We start from the raw sequence: 7757 nt of genomic DNA, 5'->3' as shown, positions 1-7757 counted from the left end.
GTGTTCCTTGGTTTTCATAATGCTCTCTGCGCTTTAAACAGAACCCTGAGACTATCACAGAGCAGGTGCATTTATACGGAGACTTGATTACACACAGGTGGATTCTATTTATCATCATCGGTCATTTAGGACAACATTGGATCATTCAGAGATCCTCACTGAACTTCTGGAGTGAGTTTGCTGCACTGAAAGTAAAGGGGCCGAATAATATTGCACGCCCAACTTTTCAGTTTTTTATTTGTTAAAAAAGTTTAAATTATCCAATAAATGTTGTTCCACTTCACGATTGTGTCCCACCTGTTGTTGATTCTTGGCAAAAAAATTAAATTTTATATCTTTATGTTTGAAGCCTGAAATGTGGCGAAAGGTTGCAAGATTCAAGGGGGCCGAAAACTTTTGCAAGGCACTGTAAATGCGCAACGAGAGCTGTTTGGGCGAGTCAGTTGGCGTTGGCAGGAAGGAGGAAGCATAAGCGCCCAAACAATTTTTTGACCTTTACCTCATTAACTCTCTGGATTCATTTCCCTCTTTACTCTCTATGTATCTCATTTGCTCTTTTGTTTACGTTTTTGGATGTCGCTCGGTGGAGTAGTTTTTTGTTGGATTAAAGAACGAACACATAAAGAGCGGCGTGAGAGTTTTTCTTCGCCACTGTCCAGCGTTGTGCGAGGGAGACGGAAGAGGAAAGCGTCGGATTGAGGGCTTTTTTACGTTGTGGATCCTACAGTAGTTGTGCAATGTGGGACCTGAGTGTATACCAACTTTCGGCAAAGTCAGTTGATATATAGGCTCCAGCACACTGTGCTCAAGAAAATGGATAGATGGTTCACCATACTTAATAAATATGGTAATGTCAAATAGATGTGGAAAAATGTGATAAAATATATATGCTTGGTAGATCGCTTTAAATAATGCTGGCTTGTGTGGATAGTTCTTTTTCCCTTCCCTGTTCTTGTATACTTTCACAACTTTCAGACAAAAATAAACATGCATTGACAATTTTCTGAATTGGTCAACTAAAATATTGCAATATAAGCAATCTCTATTTTTTTAATTTTTTTTATTTTTATTTTTTTTTTGCGTATGAAAAATTTATTTCTTTAATTTAACTTAGAAAAATGCACTGTAACACAACCCCCATGTATATTAGTGCTGGCAAACAATTAGAATTTTAATCGGAATTAATCGCATGATTTCTGTAATTAATTATATGATTAATCACAAAAACATTTCACAAATTTCAAGAAGTGAAAGAAAATAGAGACATGTTGTAGGCAAAAGAAATAAACAATTACGCATCCAAAGAATTTTATTTAACAGAAAATTCACCAATATTCTTTTTTTCCATTTTGGTCCATTACAAAATAAACAACAGCTCTGCATCAGTTTTTTCCTTGTGTTAGATATGTGCAAAATGTATGCTCACTTTGCACTTCCCTAGGTCTTTTTGGAACATGAACTTCAATTGGACCATGTAGGCAGGGTTATGTTCTGCCCGCTCCATCACCCGATACACATGTCACAAAGCAGGAAGGACCACAGAGTAGAGTAACATTTTAAAAATCTTTATTAAAATTATGCTGATTGCACACACACTTGTTTTCATGAGACGTGTAAATGGTATAAAAAATATGAGAATCACTTCAGTCCATAAAACTTGTAAATGTTAATATTTGTATTATGACACAGTACAGGGCTGAGTTTCTGATCAAAAGTTTTGAAACTCAATTTGGAAGTTAACCACTGAGGGTTTCACTTGGGGGATTCTTCTTCATGACCTTCCAGATACCATTTACAACACCCAGCATGATCACAATTAGTACATGAATAAAACAGCAGGGATTAATAAATACTTTATGGAAGTGGAGTAGACGTGTGGAATGGAATGTGTAGTTCGCAAAAGCAATCATTGAATTTTATTTCTGCACACCTCAATTCAATTAAGTGTATGTCGCAATGTCAACCTTCAAAAGCAATAGTGCCATTTGTCACATGACCTACAGGAGTGTCAAATATAGAAAAGGGGAGATTCAATTATGATGGCCACCATTTTGCTGAGTATCTTAAAGCTCACTATTGTCATCGTAAAAGAGAACACATTAATATGCAAAAGAGATATGCCTACTAAGGGGCATTACTACTCACTTCTAACAAAGTAGCCCGCAGGAGCATAGTTATTTTAGTGAACGATCGCTGCAGAACTCAAGAGATTAATGTTTAGAAGGTTGTAAAATATTTGAATTTGCACATAAATGTTATGCATGGTGGAACAGTGGTTAGTACGTTCTGAGATCAAGGGTTCAATCCCATGTTCTCCCTTTAACTTTGTGGGTTTTCTCCAGTACTCCAACTTTCCCAGCATCCCCCAAAAAATGCATGGAAGGCTGATTCAACACTCTAAATTCTCCATAGGTGGGATTGTGAGTGCGAGTGGTTGTGTTTCTATATGTGCCCTGCGATTGGCTGGCAACCAGGTCAGAGCCTGTAGCTGCCTCCTGCCAATAGTTAGCTGAGATAGGCTCCAGCACCCCCGTGACCTTCATGAGAATAAGCGGTAGAGAAGATGAATGAATGAATACTCTATCGACATATGAGAATAAGCAGTAGGATTTACTGAATGGATTTCATTTTATATTAATGCTGGTTTGAAAATAAATCAGAGGTTTCTCAATAGTTTAGTAAAATGTAATTTTCAGTTTTCACAGAGTACTTAACTAGTAACAGCGCTTTCACTTCAGCATGTTTGGATACTCTGTCCACCTCTTGTCTCTCCAAATTCCAAAAGCAACCAATTTAGGTTAACAAAGAATCCATATGTTTAAATAAGAATTTCATTTTTTTCGACGGGTGACAGTCAGCTCCAAATGACCCACGTGAAGATAAGTGTTATTAAAATGCATATGCATGGATTGCCCAAATGGCAGCAGTCTCTACTACCACAATTTTATAGTATTTGCTTGGTGGGAATGCAGCCTTGTATTTCTAAAATTTTTGCACATTCATCTTCCCAAAGGGGAAAAAGTGCAGACAAAACACAATTCCAGCAAAAAGTAGAATATCAACTTCTTAAAACCAAATAAAAACATTTTTACTTGAAAGATCCACTTTTTAAAAAGCCAAAGATGGGACCCAACATTTCTTTGCATCAAACAAAGCGTCAAATGACCAATCGGGGCTGCCATGATCAGAGGAAAAGCACCATTGAAGACCTAACGACCCGTGAGCCAATCACACGGCTGTAGGCCTTTTTCTGCTTTGGTAAAGCCCACGGAGGCCACCGGCCTGCTTGATGCTTTTGTTCCTTGAGCCAACAACTCTAATTAACAGGGCCAAACAGCGGCAGCCTTGTTTACATCCATAAATAATGCAGTTCACCATACACAAGGGGAGGCTCGTGTGCGTGCGTGTGTGTGACGCAGGCCATGTTTCCCATCACGCCGCCACATTGGGTTATGTAATCCAATGAGGACAAGAACGTTCGTCGCTTTATTCGTCCCTGCACGCTCGCCCCAATGTCGTTATGCAAAGTTGGGAGCTCAAAGGGAGAACGGCAGACACAAAAGAAATCAGCCATGCATGTAGCAGCGATGTTATGTTTCAAGTAGATTAAAATTACGCCATAAATAATCACAGCTCAAGTCCTTGTCTAGGCACGAATTCTCTGTCTTTAAAAGGAAAACAGTGGAATCACTATGGACCAGCGCAATTTGTGTTACATGAATGAACCATTACCCTAAACTATGGAATAGAATAATACAAATAGAAATGATACGATCATACTGTTGGCATTACGAAAAAAATTAAATGTCATAATTATTGTTTAGGCAACCCCTGTCCAGACCAGACTGCAATGGGTGAAAATCCAAGTTGTAGATAGACTCGTGGTATGCAGTGTCCAACTAGTGGCACACAATAGAGACAGAGAAATGTACAGAGAGTTTGTCTTTATTCAAGCCATGTGATTCTGGTCAGACATTGCATGATGCCAGTATTGAAAATATAGTATTCTTTAAGGACAAATCCTTTGTCATATTATTTTCATGAACAGTTAGGCCTTTTAAATGCTATGTACAGTATTTATAAAGCGCTTTTTCTGGACACTCTAAGAGGCTTTACGTTGCATCATTCTTTCAATTCACACTCGATGACATTAAGCCACTACTGAAGCCACAGCTGTCCTGGGGCAGTCCGACAGAAGCGAGGCAGCCAATCAGTGCTATCAGCCCTTCCAAACACCATCAACCACTCATTCTCACACTACTTTCACAGAGGTACAGAAAAAAAAAGATTCCTGATGGATAATGGAGATGTCTCCATGCGTAACTAATACTTAAAGTGCGTATGACATGAGAAAAAAAAGTCATGAATAGGATTATTATGTGAATTAGAATCATATTTTGAGACGATTCGACTATATACAAAAATTTAGCAAAGCACAGATGACAAGAAATTATTGTTTTAATCTAACGGTTAGCCACGCCTACCATTATAGAGCTCTAGCGTCCCCAACAGGTGGATGACGTCAGCGGGTCACGATTTCATCTGATTTAGTATGCAGCCCATTGAGAGGGAATTATTCACAACGAGGAAAACGCAATGAAGAGAGCCGCAAAATGTGATTGTTTCCGTCTCTCTACTCCAATAATTTTACAGGATATTCTTTTTATCCAAGTATTTTTCCCCAATAGCTAAATAAATGGCATGGTCATGACAAATAACAGTCTTGTGCTAAATGGAATATGAAATAATAAAAATGGATTTATTCAAGGCAACAAGGAAAAATGACTCCATAATGGTCAAAACTGTCGACTTCACCTTTACTGTCGCACCTCCTGAACGATATTTTATGCCACCTAAATCGGGCTTATGTCATTTCCCTTCCCCGACTTCGGTGAATGTAAACAAACCAAGAGGCGTGACAGCTAGCCGACATGCTAACCTGAACCAAGTGATGTCTTCGAAGCGGAAAATCACACATAACTAGCCCGGTTCATTTTATATGACGACCGGGTTGTCGATCGGCCTTGCCGATCGGCAAACCGCCCGGCAGAGAGCGATTTACAGCTCGTTCCCCTACTACGGACAGGAGAGCTCGCCAGGGAAGCAGCTGGACAGTGTTGCTAATGTGTATGAGGAGAGCTTTTTACATGCTCATTCATGATCAAACGTAAGTAATCCTTTATTTAAAGAACGTTTGTAGTGTTTACTTTGTAATCGCTGTATTCGTGGCTATTTTTGACTCAGAGTTGCAATTTCTGATTGGTCGGAAAATTTGACAGAACACAGGGCACATGAGCACAATAAGCCGAATAAAGTGCTCTCCCGGCGGGGGGATGTACGACAAGCCGCTGGTGTTGTGCCGAAAAATAGCCGCCCCGCATGCATGTCAGCCACAGAATGCAAGTGATTCCAGTATTTGACATAATACGAAACACGATTTTTACTCACTTCCTCGTAAGTCCCATGGTCCAACAGTAGTCGGGCTTGTTTTGGCCAATATCCACCGGTGAATGGGAACTTTTGAAACCCCAAAAAGGCGCACACGCCTCTCCCTCATACAGCAAGAGTTTTCTGCAGCCGTTTGGCTGGCGTGATGCGAAAAAAAAAACGTATTATTCCGCAAAATCTTATGCAACTGTGCGGCTGTATAGTGAAGAGGACTACTTCCTCCGTACGCGTCACAGCGCCCTCTTTCGCAACTCGAGACTGTTGCTGGAAGTCACTCATTTTCATGGCACGGGATTAAAAAAACTAAATAAATATAGCGATCGCTTCCACACACATCCAAGCGGTCTATTTCATTCAGGAGCATAAAATACCGCGTGTATTATGAAATAAACATGCTTTTTCGTGTCACAGGCACTTTAAAGAGCATACGACACGAGAAAAAAAGTCTTAAATGGCATTATTATGTGAATTAGAATCATATTTTGAGACGATTCGACTATATACAACAATTTAGCAAAGCGCAGATGACGAGAAATTAGTCTTTTAATCTGCCGGTTAGCCATGCCTACCATTATAGGGCTTTAGCGTCCCCAACAGGTGGATGACGTCAGCGGTAGATTGGGCTCATCGGTTTTACTATTCAGCCCGTCGAGGGGGAACTATTCACAACGAGGAAAACGCGACGAAGAGAGCGGCAAAATATCATTGTTTCTGTCTCTTTACTTCAATATTTTTACAGGATATTCTTTTTATCCAAGTATTTTTACCCAATTGCTAAATAAATGGCATGGTCATGACAAATAACAGTCTTGTGCTAAATGGAATATGAAATAATAAAAATGCATTTATTCAGGACGACATGGCAAAATTACTCCATAATGGTCAGAACTGTCGACTTCACCTTTACTGTCGCACCTTCCAAACGATATTTTATGACACCTAAATCGGACATATGTCATTTCCCTTCCCCGGCTTCAGAGAATGTAAACAAACCAGAAGGCGTGACAGCTAGCCGACATGCTCACCCGAACCGAGTGATGTTTCAATGTCTTCGAAGCGGAAAATCACACATAACTAGCCTGGATTATTTGACATGACGACCCGGTTGTCGATTGTCTTTGCGGATCGGCAAACCGCCCGGCCGAGAGCAATTTACAGTTCGTTCCCCGGAGGAGAGTGGCTGGAGTTTTTGTGCAGCTAACATGCTACTAATGAGCATGAGGAGAGCTTTTTACATGCCTATCAATGATCCTAAGTAGTCCTTTATTTAAAGGACGTTTGTAGTGTTTACTCTGTAATCGCTGTATTTGTATTTGACATAATACAATACAAGATGTTTACTCACTTCCTCGTAGGTCCAATGGTCCCACAGTAAATATCCACGGTGAATGGGAACCTTTTGAAACTCCATAAAGGCGCATACGCCTCTCCCTCATACAGAATGATTTTTCTGCAGCCGTTTGGCTGGCGTGATGCGAAAAATAAACATATTAATCCGCAAAATCAGCTGAATCTTTCGTCCTCATACGCAACAGTACACTGTAGCGTGAAGAGGACGTCTTATACCGTACACGTCACAGCGCCCTCCTCCTCAATGCAAGACCGAAGCCGGAAGTCACTCGTTTTCATGGCGAGGGATTCAAAAAACTAGATAAAAATAGCGATCGCTTCCACACACATCCAAGCGGTCCATATCATTCAGGGGCATAAAATACCACGTGTATTATGAAATAAACATGCTTTTTCGTGTCACATGCACTTTAAGTGTCTGATCAGTCAGCAGTGGGTCTGTCCCCTCCCAACTCAATGCCACGCGAACTGGAGAATATAAAAATGGATAGGGGAAAATTAAACCACAGAAGTGAACTGCGTGGTACCCCAAGTCACAAAGGAGTGCTGTCAGTTTCAATTTCATGACTTTTTCACTTGTTAAAATTGTTGCCACTTCCAAGAGAGTGAGACTTGCGAAACGGCTGCCATGAGAGGTTCCACCTGTCTTGGCCACTGTGGCATACACGTCACCTGGTTGTGGTTTCCATTGGGTTCATTCCCAGGAAATAGACGCAGTGCCACACCCTATTTCTATTTGTTATTTTCCAAGAGGTGAGTACGCAACTGAGTAATGATTGTAACATCCCAAATAATGATTTCAGGCTTTGGTTGTTGTTTTGGAAAGATTTATTTCAATCACATTTTGGCGACTGCTAGTAAAAGCTGAGCGTGCTTTCAATCCATTCACTCTCGCTCCCGCATGATGGGTTCAAATGCGTTCACGAAATAAACGGAGTAGTGTTGTATCGGTCGCGAAC

This window comes from Corythoichthys intestinalis, chromosome 11 (assembly GCF_030265065.1).
Source record: "Corythoichthys intestinalis isolate RoL2023-P3 chromosome 11, ASM3026506v1, whole genome shotgun sequence".
Classification (NCBI taxonomy): domain Eukaryota; kingdom Metazoa; phylum Chordata; class Actinopteri; order Syngnathiformes; family Syngnathidae; genus Corythoichthys; species Corythoichthys intestinalis.
This window is presented reverse-complemented; position numbering follows the sequence as displayed.